Source organism: Lagenorhynchus albirostris, chromosome 19 (genome assembly GCF_949774975.1).
Source record: "Lagenorhynchus albirostris chromosome 19, mLagAlb1.1, whole genome shotgun sequence".
Taxonomy (NCBI): Eukaryota; Metazoa; Chordata; class Mammalia; order Artiodactyla; family Delphinidae; genus Lagenorhynchus; species Lagenorhynchus albirostris.
This window is the reverse complement of record NC_083113.1, coordinates 15,296,455-15,310,101: the sequence shown is the minus strand read 5'-3', so window position 1 is coordinate 15,310,101 and position 13,647 is coordinate 15,296,455. Positions and strand designations below refer to the sequence as shown.

At 40.1% G+C, this 13,647-nt stretch overlaps 1 pseudogene; it reads right to left on the bottom strand.

Annotated features, from left to right (window-relative positions):
* Positions 1-4,496: 4,496 nt before the first annotated feature.
* Positions 4,497-5,330, bottom strand: LOC132510390 (large ribosomal subunit protein P1-like; annotated as a pseudogene).
* Positions 5,331-13,647: the final 8,317 nt, after the last annotated feature.

Here is a 13,647-nt window from a genome sequence, read left to right as displayed (position 1 = left end):
TCTCCTTTCATTTTAGCTTTCCACAGGATCAGTTGAACTGCCAAACATTTAAAGAACCAACTCCAATTCTAGACAATCTCTTCGAGAAGCATAGGATCACTTATGGAGCCAGTAAGAACTTTATACCAAATTCCAGTATTCATTCTATGAAGCCAGTATTGACATGACACCAAAACCAGACAGTCCAAAAAAGAAAACTACCAACAAATATTTCTCATGAATATAGCTGCAAACTCCTTAGCAAAATACTAATAGAATTTAGCAGCATATAAAGAATTACTCTTAACCATGACAAGTAGGGTTCATTCAGTACATGCAAGGCTGGTTCAATATTTGAAAATCAATGTAATCTGCCATATTAACAGACTAGAAAATTACTTGATCATATCAATTGATGTAGAAAATGTATTTGACAAAATTCATAACCCATTCATGATTTAAAAAAAAAAAACTTTCTGAAGCTAGGAATGATTGGGTAGCTTCTTCAACTTGATAAAGAGTATCTACAACAAATCTACAGTTATTCTCATATGTAATGGTGAATGACTGCTTTACCCATAAGACTGGGAACAAGGCAAGGACGTTCACTCTCACCACTGCTACTCAACATAACTCCGTAAGTTCTACGCAGTGAAATAAGGCACAATAGGGATTTAAACATTTACAGCTCAGAAAGGAGGGCCTAAAACTGTCCCTTTTTGCAGATGATGTGATGATTTATGTAGAAAATCCCACAGAATCTACTACAGATGAACTTCTAGAAATAAGTGATTTTAGCAATGTCATAAGATACTAGATCAACTTGCAAAATCAGTTGTATTTCTATTACTAGCAATGAACATGTGGAAACAAAAATACAATACCATTTACAACTGTGTCAAGAATTAAATACATAGGTGCAAATCAAACAAAACAAGTACAGAACTTATAAGCAGATAAGTACAAAACACTGATAAGAAATTTAAGATCTAAATAAATAGGTATTCCTTGTTAAGAGATTGGAAATTCAACATAGTCAAATGTCAGTTCTCCCCTAACTGATATACAGGTTTAATGCAATTCCTATCAAAATCTCAGCAAGGTTTTTAATACAATATTCTAAAATTTATGTGGAGAGACAAACAGCAGTGGCTAATACAATTCTGAAAAAGAAGAATAAAGTGGTAAGACACCCTCTACCCAGTTTTAAGGCTAATTACATAGCTATAGTACTCTACTGGATGATATTGGCAGGGGTTGGGTATAAAGTCAATGCAACAGAACAGAGGATAAAGAAATAGCCCTACACAAGTATGGAAAATGGATTTTTGACAAAGATGTAACTCAGTACAATGGAAGATGGATAGTCTTTTCAACAAATGGTGCTGGAACAATTGAATATCCATAGGCAAAATAATCTACCTAAAAATTACACCATATACAAAATTTAGCTTACAATAGATAATAAATTGTAAATTGTAAAAGTATAAAACTTTTAGAAGATAAAACAAAATATTTCTGACCTAATTGGTCGTGACACGTTACACATGACACCAAAAGCATGATCATAAAAGAAATAAGGGATAAATTAGACTTTATCAAAATATAAAACTTTTGCTCGGCTAAAACCTTGTTAAGCAGATGAAAAGACAGGCTACAGACTGGAAGAAAGTATTTGCATATCCAACCAGAAATCCAACAAATCCCAATAATCTAACAGAGAACTCATAAATAGAATATATAATGTGCCCAAAACTCAGCAGTTAAAAACAACAACAACAACATTATATTTAGAAAATGGGCAAAAGGCATGAAGAGATATTTCACCAAAGAGAATTTATGGATGGCAAATGAGTACATGAAATGATATTCCGTGTCACCAGCTATTAGCTAAAAGCAAAATGAAAACCACAATGAGAAACCAACACATGCCTATTAGAAAATCCAAAATTGAAAATAGCAACAATACTATAAATTCTGGCAAGGATGTTGAGAAACGGATCTCTTGCATATTCCTGGTGGGAATGTAATATGGTACAGCCACTCTGGAAAAATAGTTTGGCAATTCTTTAAAAAATAAATGGCGGGGGTGGGGAGTAAATTAAGAGTTTGGGATTAACAAATGCACACTATATGAAACAGATAAACAAGGACCTACTGTATAGCACAGGGAACTATATTCAGTATCTTGTCCTAACCCATAGTGGAGAGGAATCTGAAAGAGAATATATATATGTACACACACAAACTGAATCACTTTGGTGTACACCTGAAACTAACACAGCACTGTAAATCAACTATACTTCATTTTAAAATACATATATATATATATAAACTTACCATATAACTCAGCAGTTGTACTCCTGGACATTTATCCCAGAGAAATGAAAGAATTTGCCCACAGAGCATTGTGTGCCTGATTGTTCATAGCAGCTGTATCTGTAGTAGCCTAAAATGGAAACAACAAAAATGGTTCTCCATACCATGTAATACTACTTAGCATTAAAAAGGAATAAATTATTGATACATGTAACAATTTAGATAGATCTCAAGAACATTATGTTTAGTTCTGGAAGCCAATCTCAACGGGTCATGTACTACACAATTCCATTTATATAACATCCTTGAAATGATGAAATTATAGAGATGTGAAACAGATGAACGGTTTCCAGGGATTAGGGATGGTGGGGTGGGGTGCAGGTGTGATTTATAAAGGGGTATAGAAACATCTTTGTGGGGGTGGAATAGTTCTGTATGTTGATTGCAGTGGTGATTACATGAATCTATGCACATGATAAAATGACATAACTATATAAACACATTGTACCAATGTCTAATTCTGGGCTTTGATATTGTACTGTAATTATGTAAGATGTAACCACTGGTAAAAACTGCGTGAAGTATAATCAGGACTATTTCTGCACTATCTTGCAACTCCATGTGTATCTATAATTATTTCAAAGTTTAAAAGTTAAAAAAAAAACTTTCAATAAATGGGCTGAAAAGCAGAATGCACACGGCTGAATTGTGAACTAGGAAGCCAGGGATTAAATTGCTATACAGCCCAGAAGAAACCAAATGTAACAAAGAGATGCAATGTACGGAACAAAATGACATAAAAGATAGAAACTGATTTTCCTCCAACCATTTAATATAAGTCCCAGAAGACAATAGAGCTAATTGAGGAGAGACAGTAGTAATCAATGAAAATTACCTCAAAATAAAGAAGGATGTAAGTCCTTAATTTGAGAGAGGCCTACCAAGTTAATAAAATTCTATTTAATAATTATTCTGACATATTTTTCATTTTAACATCTATGAAACTGAAATGCATCTTTATATCAGAGACATGTCATAGTTTAATTCAATGTTTTCTTTCCTTTTCAATGGTAACTGTGGTCCTAAACGTGACATCTATGAAAAAATTAAGTAAAAAATAAGTACCAGGCTTCCCTTGTGGCGCAGTGGTTGAGAATCCGCCTGCCGATGCAAGGGACACAGGTTCGTGTCCCGGTCCGGGAGGATCCCACATGCCGCGGAGCGGCTGGGCCCGTGAGCCATGGCCGCTGAGCCTGCCCGTCCAGAGCCTGTGATCCGCAATGGGAGAGGCCACAACAGTGAGAGGCCCGCGTACCGAGAAAAAAAAAAAAAAGTACCTACATCTAGGCACATTTTAGCAAAATTTCCAAAGAGAAATAAAAAGATAAAATACTGAAAGCTTCAAGAAAGATTTTTAAAGTTTACTTTCATGGGAATAAGAAATCAGTTTGGCACAGAAATCTGTTTGCAGCTGAACTTGGTCCTCTCCCTCTCAGACTGCAGTCAAGGTGTCAGCTGGGGCAGCAGTCATCTCAAGGCTCAAATGGGGAAGGATCTGCTTCAAAACTCACTCATATAGTTGCTGATAGAATTCGGAGTGTGAGCCTTGGTTCCTCACTGGCTGTTGGCCAGAGATCATCCTTAGATCACAGCGTGGAAACTTGCTTCATCAGAGAAAGCAAGAAGAACCAGAGTGTTGTGAGCAAGACAAAGTTACAGACCCTAATCTCAACAGTGAGCTCCCATCACTTTTGCCATATTTTATTCATTAGAAGCAAGTCACTAAATCTAACCCACACTAAAGCAAAGGAGATTACAGAAGGATGTGAATACCTGGAAGCAGGGATCCGTGGGAGCCATTTTAGAAGCATCCTATCTATCGTATCTTATTACTTGCTACTCCATCTCCCATCCCCCCCAGACAATTTTCTCATGTCTGAGCCAGAGAATACTGTTACAGGTTAATCCAGAGTCACACATATATCACCTGAAATCAGTACATGCTCTTCAGACACAAAATGGACCCTACTATAGGTTTTCACCTCTCAGGAATTCCCAGCATGGATCTGTAAGTAGGCTCTAAATCATTTCCTTGCCCACCCCTAAAGGCCTCACAAAGCCTGGGATTTCACGACATTCTTTTTTTGTTTTGTTTTGTTTAAAGAGTTCAGCTTTTTATTGAACATGTAACAAGAGGTTTAGTCAAAGAGATCAAAGCCCATGTCAACATCAGACTCCTCAAATTCTTCTTTCTTTGCTTCCACTTTCCCCTCCTCAGCTGGGGCAGAAGTGGTGGAGGGGGGAGGACCTCCTGCTCGTGCAGGATCAGCTGCTGGGACAGGTCCCTGAGCCCTTATATTGCAGATGAGGCTCCCAATGCCAGAGCCTTTGCAAACAAACCTGGCCAGAAAGCTCCAACATTTACACTGGCTGCTATAATTAGGGCATTGATCTTATCCTCCATGACCATAACCTCATCGTTGTTCAGGATGAAGGCCCAGTAGATGCAGGTGAGCTCTGAGATGGAGGCCATGGTGTGGGCGAATGCTAAGCGGGGAATGCTGGGCGCAGTGCTAGCCTCAGGATGAAGTGAGGGCCTAAGCCTAAAGCGTCCTGCAGCTTCCTCAGAAGGACTGAGCACCTTAGCAGCAGCTGAGGCCAATCAACACTAAATCCTATTTTATCTACAGACATGGGTCTATGGAAAAGTTCAGAACTTTCCCATGTGCAAACGAAATCATCCTTTATCATCAAATTGCAGAACCGACAAGAGATGGTCAAGTATCTCTCTGAAGGGACTTTGTTTTTGCTTCACCTCTGGTCTAGACAAAAGACTGAGTACCTAGGAGATGCTGATTTCTCCAGTACACATTTGAACAGTGGTTTGAGAAGATGGGGGCACAGAGGAGGGACCTGGAGTGCATTCCTCCAAAAATAGGAGGAACTGGGGAAGATTCAGAATAAAAAATTAAAGTCTTCACATAACCTAAAAAATGACAGAATTTAACACCGAAAACCAACTTACATGACCCATGAGTTTAGAATTGCAAGAATTAGACAGTCTTCCTTGGAATTCATCTACTCAAGAATCCTAGAATCCAGGGAAGTCTTATCTGGGAGGAGGAAAAAAATAAGGCAATGAGACCAGATTTGCCATGGAGTTCACAAAATGTCAAGGTTTTTCTCCTCCATTTTTTTCTTCCAAACCACCCTCCCCCCATATATACATTGGGAAGATAAGGTGGAGTCTAGGGACCTCTATGCTTTCTGCAAACCCCAGGGAACACTGATGTAAACAGATGGATTCCTAGCAGATGTTCTCCTGCATTGAAACAGAAGTGTGGGCACTTTAACAGGATTTCCACCAGTACTGCGTTCTGGGATGCTGAGCTACACTTGGGACTAGACTGTTCAAACTTGCTCTTCCAGGCCAGAGGAGGGGCCATATCAGCCATATAGAACCTCCTTTAAGGTTTCTGGAGCCTGGTTGATCTTCCACATCTGAAGTGAGAAAACTGCACAGACCATGCATTCTTCTAAGCCTACATTACAACTCTCAGATTCTCATGGCTCATCGCTCTCATTTAGTATCCAGACTGGGAAGGAGGAAATCATGCCCACTGTATCCAGCCAAAAATGAATACATTTTTGTCTTTTTTTTTTTCTCTTTTAGTCCTAATCATCAGACCCTGCTATGAGATTAAGAACCATCAATTAGCAGGCTTTGTTGAAGGGCCAGGTGTCCATGAGCCACACACATTAATCTAAACTAGGGAGACATCAAGAGTCTATTATTAAATGGCCCCATCCTTCTTCCCCTTGATTATTTAAATTGAAGTATAATACACATAAAGTATGTAAAAGACACTGATCTTAAGTATACAGCTTGATTATTTTACGTGTATAGGAGGGTGACTACCACCCAGATTGAGATACAGGGTTTTTCTAACATACAAGTTCCAGTCATGCCCCTTCCCGGTCTGTACCACCTGGGTGACCAATATTCTGACTTCTATCATAATTGGTTAGTTTTACCTACTTTTGAACTTCACATAAGTGAAATCACACAGTACATACTCTTTTGTGACTGACTTCTTTCACTCAGCATAATACCTTTAAGACTCATCTATGTAAATGTACCAGTACTTTCTTTTTTCATATTGTTATGTAGTACAATTTTCTTATGCATCCTGCTAGGGCATTTTGGTTGGTAACATTTTTGGGTTAAAATAAACAAAGCTGCTATTAACATCCTTACCCATGTAACTTTGTGGATAAATGTAATCATTTCTCTTGAATATATACTTAGAAGTGGCATTGGGACTTCCCTCGTGGTGCAGTGGTTGAGAATCCGCCTGCCAATGCAGGGGACACGGGTTCGATCCCTGGCCTGGGAAGATCCCACATGCTGCGGAGCAACTAAGCCCATGTGCCACAACTACTGAGCCTGCGTGCCACAACTACTGAAGCCCACGTGTCTAGAGCCTATGCTCTGCAACAAGAGAAGTCACCACAATGAGAAGCCCACGCACCACAAAGAAGAATAGCCTCTGCTCGCCACAACTAGAGGAAGCCAGCGCACAGCAATGAAGACCCAATGCAGCCAAAAATAAATAAATATATAAATTATATTAAAAAAGAAGTGGCATTAAGGATCATAGGATAGTATATCTTTCTCTTGATTTCGTAGAAAAGTTAAAGATACTCTTATAAGAGCTAGTGTATTTATGCTGAATGACTTTTCTTTACCCCTTCGTGTTCCAAATACATATCTGAACAAATCTATGTTTCCTAAGTATAACTATGTTGGATTACTGGGTAGAAAAGTATGGCTAGAAGTTCCTGAGTAATGAATGTATTGATTAAGTCTCATTGCTGTTTTTCTTCATATCTTCCTGATCTTCTAGCCATAATGTTCTTCAAAAGCTGCTGAAACATCTTATACTAATAATCTCATTTTGCATCTAACATCAGTGTAATACAAAATGTAAAAGACGTGTAGCTTGCTGCATGAATCCATTCATTTCCAGAGAGTCCATGAATTCAAAATAATTTTCAGCTTGCTAGAATGTCTTCCATCTATATCTTCAGAGGTATATCATCTTAATTTAGTCTAGAGGCCTTTATCACCCCCTACTTTAGATTTATTCCTGTAAGGATTACATTTTTCTTGCTCAATTATAAAGATCTGAAGGATAGCAACTACACTTTTAATGCTAATCTTCAAACACTAGCCCAGGGCCTGCCATATTGTTAGCAATTACTAAATATCTGCTAGTCATTCAGAAATATAACTTCTAGGAAACTGTCATTGGGAAAGAGTTATAAAATGCACAGTGATACATGCACAAGGATGTATATCAAAGAATGATGTACAATAAGCACAAGTTAGAAACGTAAATACCTAATAAAAGATTAAATAAATTATTATCACCAGTAAGGTGATATATTATGCCATCAATAGTGATGGCATATTCCACAGATCTGTTAATTCATCATATTCCTGATGAAGTACTGAGATGGAAGGCATTAAAAAATGCATGACATTGAGAGATGATATTCAATCATAATTTTTTTTAATGGGCTTTGTCAAACTTCTCAGATGTGAATCTCAGCTATCACAATAACTAACCATGTGCCCCTTGGACAATTTAGTTTTGGGGGCCAATTTCATCATCTTACTTTAAAATGGAGATAATAATTTAGGGCTAAGTAAAATACAATGAACAGGTTTTAAACACACACAATTTAAGACGCAGAGGGAGAAAAGGGGCAGAAGAATATTTGAAAAAATATTAGCTGAAAAATGTCCCAAACTAAATCCATCAGGCCATAGTTCAAAGAAGCTGTCAAAAGGCCAAGAAGAATAAATACAAAGAAAACTCTGTTGAAAAACCAAAGAAAAAGGAAATTATAAAAAGTAGTGAATGGGGCTTCCCTGGTGGTGCAGCGGCTAAGAATCCGCCTGCCAATGCAGGGGACACGGGTTCAAGCCCTGATCCGGGAAGATCCCACATGCCGTGAAGCAACTAAGCTCCTATACCACAACTACTGAGCCTGTACTTTAGAGCCCGTGAGCCACAACTACTGAAGCCCGCGCACCTAGAGCCCATGCTCCGCAACGAGAGAAGCCACCGCAATGAGAAGCCCGCACACCGCAACGAAGAGTAGCCCCCACTCACTGCAACTACAGAAAGCCGGCACGCAGCAACGAAGACCCAACGCAGCCAAAAATAAAATAAGTTAAAAAAAAAAGTAGTAAGGAATCACTAAGCCGCTGCCATGGACTAAGCAGCCTCCCCCTCGAGCCCCCTCGCTTCCCGATGCTTGGTCCTCCGCGCCCGCTTTCTCCAGCCGCGGCCTTCCGCAGGCCGTTTCCACAGAGGAAAAGGAATTGTATCGTATGTCTGCTATCCAGAACCTCCACTCTTTCGACCCCTTTGCTGATGCAAGTAAGGGAGATGATCTGCTTCCTGCCGGCACTGAGGATTATATTGATAAAAGAATTCAACGGGGGCTTCCCTGGTGGCGCAGTGGTTGAGAGTCCACCTGCCGATGCAGGGGACACGGGTTCGTGCCCCGGTCCCGGAAGATCCCACATGCTGCGGAGCGGCTGGGCCCGTGAGCCATGGCCGCTGAGCCTGCGCGTCCGGAGCCTGTGCTCCGCAACGGGAGAGGCCACAACAGTGAGAGGCCCGTGGAACGCAAAAAAAAAAAAAAAAAAAAAAAAAATTCAACGGAGAACCGGCAGGAAGACCCTTACTACAGTCCAAGGGATCGCTGATTACGATAAAAAGAAACTAGTGAAGGCATTTAGGAAGGAATTTGCCTGAAATGGTACTGTAATTGAGCATCCAGAATATAGAGAAGTAATTCAGCTACAGGGTGAAAAGTGCAAGAACATATGCCAGTTCCTCGTAGAGATTGGACTGGCTACGGACGACCAGTTCATGGGTTTTAAGTGCGTTTGGCTCACTGAAGCTTAAGTGAGGATTTCCTTGCAATGTGTAGAATTTCCCTTCTGGCCCTTGTCACAAGTTTAAAAACCTCACAGCTTGTATAATGTAACCATCTGGGGTCTGCTTTTAACTTGGACTAGTGTAACTCCTTCATGCAATAAACTGAAAAGAGCAAAAAAAAAAAAAAAAAAAAAAAAAGTAGTGAGAAGTAACAGTAAGACTGAGAACTGACTTCTCCAAATCAACAAAACTAAAGCCATAACAATTAAGTAATCTGGGACTTCCCTGGCAGTCCAGTGGTTAAGACTGTGCTTCCACTGCAGGGGGCACAGTTTCGATCCCTGGGTAGGGGAAATAAGATTCCACATGCCACGGGGTGTGGACCAAAAAACAAAACAAAACAAAACAAAACCAAAAAAAAACATTAAGTCATGTCTTCAATATGCTGTGTAAATGTCAAACCAGAATTCTATACTACATAAAAACAGCCTTCAAAGAAGTGGACTGGGCACTTATTCTTGAAATAGGTTTGCCTTATCTCACTTATAATTCCACAAAACTGAATGTATTGTTCATCATATTATCCCACTCAACACTGATTTTGACGATGGAACTTACTGTACAGAAAAAGTGAATCAATGAGCTAAAATCCATGGATTCACTAGGTTTAGGTATACATCTCCTCAATTAACTGATATTATACAATGGTGGAAAGAACTACTAAAGAGTCAATTATGTTGTCAGCTAAGAGGAATACCATGTGATGTTGGGGCACTATCCTGTAAAATGTATTTACTTGAACCAGAGATCAGTACATGGTACTATTTCTCCAGGAAACTTTTATACATGGATAGGTTCATGGATAGGTTTATACATGGATAGGTTCAGGTAGCAAGGGTAGAAGGAAGTCAGACTAGATATTCTGTGGCTCACCACAAATTTTGGTTCCCATCAATATTGGGTTATGCTAATTTAGAGATCTTACTGGTATTTCGATAAAATTGTAATTCTCACTTTCCATTCCTAGCCAAAAAGAATCACAATATACAAGATAAAGACCTTTTGTACTTTTTGATACACGCAGATGCCATCTGGAAGATGTGCCAGATAGCTAAAACTGTCACCATCCTGTGCCAGCAATAGTGAGGCAGCTCCATGACACAGTCTATGGAAATCTGCTACGGCTGTGAGTTTTGAGCAGAATCCTGACTGCCAATCTGTCCCAGGAATAACCTGCCTATGTCTTCCTCCCAGCTGGTGGACAACTTCAAATGCTATGTGTACATGGAGCCTGTCTACTACCCTGACCTTGTAGTAACTAGGAACTTGATTTAAGTGTGAAATAGAGACTCATAAAATAAAACCCCAAATATCCAGGATACAATAATTACACACACACACACACACATGCATATCAAGAACTAGGGAAAATCTCAAAGTGGATGATAAAACATAATCAACAGATATCAACAGGAAGTTAACAGATATTGGAATTATCTGACATGGATTTTAAACTATGAAAACTCATCCAAGATGAATAGTCTGATAACTATTAATTAAATCCATAATTTACCATCTTCAGAAGAAGAAATCTCCAGGCCTGTATTAGGGTTCTTCAGAGAAACAGTACCAATATGATATCAAAGGAGATTTGTTTTAAGGAATTGGCTTATATGATTATGGAGGCTGAGAAATCCCATGATCTGCCATCTGCAAAGTGGAGACCCAGAAAAGCCAGTGGTGTAATTCAGTCAACAGCCCAAAGGCCTGAGAATGAGAGGAGCAATGATGTAACTAAATCCCAGTCTGAGGGCAGAAGATGAGGTGAGATGTCTCAGCTCAGAAAATAGGGGAGGGGAGAATTCCTCTTTCCTCTGCATTTTTGTTCTATTCAGGCCCTCAACGGATTGAATAATGCCCACCCACATAGAAGAGGGCAAACTCACTTTACCAAACTCACTGATTCAGATGCTGATCTCATTCGGAAACATCCTAACAGACACACCCAGAAATAATGTTTAGCTAGGTATCTGGGCATCCTCTGATCCAGCCGAGCTGACACATAAATTTAACTCTTACAAATGCACACTGTCAAATCGGCACTCATACCGCTCTCCTTAAACCATACTTAATCTCCAAATAAAAACAATAACAAGGTCATAATTTCACCTAACATGATACAGCTATTCTGGGTACAACTGAAAACTCAGTAAATTTTTCCCAGAAGAGGATGCAAAGTCCTTGGGTGATCTTTACACTTCTTCTAGGTACCCTGTAATTTAAATATGATGATGTAAAATTAACAACGTTAAATACTATGATATAAAGTCAATACTTGAATACTATGATGTAAAGTTACAAGGTATGGAATCAGGAAAGAAAAGAATATAAGCATAAACACACAGGTTCATAACAAAACAAGAAGGAATACTCATGACAATTAGAGTCCTCATTTCTGTAACTGGTCACATGATCATGCTTCTTTACCTGGTGGAGTGACACAAATTTTCATTCCTGCAGGGTCTGGATCATTGGTAGTCCTGCCTGGATTGGGTTGTTGTTTTCCACTTACCTTAGTCACAGGGCCATGGTGATAAGAGGTGCCCTAAGTGATCTCTTGTATTCCAGATGTATTCTTCCTTACCTCCATTGTGGGATAGTAGTCCAATTTCCCCTCAGTAGTCAGGATCGATCATCCTAGCCAACACCGTAACTCTCCTTTGCCTGTTGATTCAGAGGTATGAGACCAAGGTGACCAGGTGGCAGTCTGAACTTCCAATTCACTGGAATCATTATTGTGCCACCTGCTGGAAGCAGTCTTCCTTCTGGAACTAAAACCTCTAACCCAGAAGGGCATAAAGTCATGGAAATGGGAAGCAAAAATTTTGATAGTGGATCACTAGGGGTAATAGTTTTACCACTACCATTTCCACCTGTAAAGGAAAACCCACAGTTCTTCCCTGTGTTTCTTCCTTGTGCGTCTTCTTTACTATTCACACAGAACACTTCACTTCTGGTCACCAAATGTCGGGGGTGGGGCCGCGGTGCATGGCGGGGTGGGGGGGTCAGCTGGGTGTCCTACAATTTAGTGTCAGACACACAGGTTAAGGGCTCAGTCCCACAAGGCTGCTCACCACTTCAGATGCCAATTGCAAGTAGTAGGTCCCCAAGTTACAACTTCTGTCTGATTTGGCTACAAATTCAAGGTTCCCACAACCCCCTCCTCAGGTTCAGGTAATTTGCTAGAGCAGCTCATGGAACTCAAGAAAACACTTACATTTACCAGTTTACTGAAGGATGTGATAAAAGGATACAGATGAACGGCCAGATGAAGAGAAACACAGGGTAACTTGTAGGAGGTCCCAAGCACAGGAGCTTCTGTCCTTGTGGAATTTGGGTGTCACCCTCCCGGTGTGGATGTGGTCACCAACCTGGAAGTTCTTTGAACCCTGTATTTTGGGGATTTTTATGGAGGTTTCTTCATGGAGGCATGATGGATCATTAACCCCATTTCCAGCTATTCTCCCTTCTCAAGAGAAAGGTGAGCAGGGTTGAAAATTCCAACGTTCTAATCATGCCTCCTCAGTCTTTCTGGAGACCAGCCCTCATCCAAGGACCATCAAGGAGCCCACCCAGAGTTGCCTCATTAGAACAGAAGATACTCCTATCACCTAGGAAATTACAAGGATTTCAACAGCCCTTTGTCAGGAGCCAGGTCAAGGACAAAATATTAGAGTAAGAGGTGCCCCTAGTGTTCTTATCACTTAGGAAATTACCAGAGTTTTAGGAGCTCTGGGCCAGGAACTAGAGGCAGAGACCAACATATATACAGTTAACCCTTGAATGGGTTTGAACTGTGAGGGTCCACTTATACATGGATTTTTTTCAATAAATACCACAGTACTACACAATCCAAGGTTGGTTGAATCCACGGATGCAGAAACACAAATACAGAGGGCCGACTATAAAGCAGTATGCAGATTTCTGACGGCACGGGGTATCGGCACCCCTAAACCCTGGGCTGTTCAAAGGTCAACTGAATTTTGTTATCTCACACTATTCCTCGACTCCTGTATCCATGAATCCTGGCTACTAGAGAAACTATCACATATTGGATTCTGCTTCAGAGCATATACAGCCTTCTGGAGAACCCAGACTCAGCCTGCAAGGTACTGCCACCAGCTGGATCTATAACTGAGTCTTCAAAAGGCCATGCCACCATTCTATCAAGCGAGCTGCTTCAGGATGGTGGAGAACATGTTAAGACCAGTGGATTGCATGAGCATGGACCCATTGCTGCAGTTATTTTACTGTGAAAGGAGTTCCTTGATCAGAGGTGATGCTGTGTGGAATACCATGACAGTGGATAAGGCACTGTATGTATATAAGT